Source organism: Penaeus monodon, chromosome 28 (assembly GCF_015228065.2).
Source record: "Penaeus monodon isolate SGIC_2016 chromosome 28, NSTDA_Pmon_1, whole genome shotgun sequence".
NCBI classification, from domain to species: domain Eukaryota; kingdom Metazoa; phylum Arthropoda; class Malacostraca; order Decapoda; family Penaeidae; genus Penaeus; species Penaeus monodon.
In genome coordinates, this window is record NC_051413.1 from 2,958,774 (window position 1) to 2,959,555 (window position 782).

A 782-nucleotide genomic window follows, 5' to 3' on the forward strand; every position below is an offset into this window, starting at 1 on the left:
TACTTACCTTTTTCTCTTTGTCCTTAATGGCCATACCCGTAGCCGCCTCCATGGCCTTTGCCATATCCACCGCCTCCATGACCATAACCGCCTCCTCCGTGGCCGTATCCACCTCCGCCATGTCCGTATCCACCTCCTCCGTGGCCGTATCCACCTCCGCCATGGCCGTATCCACCTCCGCCGTGTCCTTTCCCGTATCCACCTCCTCCGTGTCCGTATCCACCTCCTCCGTGTCCGTATCCACCTCCTCCATGTCCGTATCCACCTCCGCCATGGCCATATCCACCTCCGTGACCTTTACCGTATCCACCAGGTGTCGGGTCAGCGAGCGTAGCCGCCAAGATGCAGGCGACAGCCAGCCCGGATATAATCTGAAAGCAAATTGAAAGAAAAACCATTCATTTGAAACAGAAAATGCCATTTCGAATTTTATTTTCCTTTATTTCTTTATGTATTTGCTCTGAACAGACACGCGATGAATTGTCAAATTTCCTTCCTTCTCTTTTTCACCAACATATTCAAACGCCATTTAGTTAAGGGTTTTCATTACTTACAGTCTTGGACACCATCGCCTCCCCTGTCTCGAACCGGCTCCTCGGAAGCGAAGCAATGAATGAGACTCAGAGACCCCTTGCGCATTTTTTATACTCGGTCATTGCTGAAAAGTTTGGTTGGTGTCAAGGTGAGATCGGTTACATGGGCAACAGCCGGTCATTCTTACCTGATTGGATGTTCCTGTGAATCAATCACCGTCTAGTTGGCATACGATTACTCGATCATGG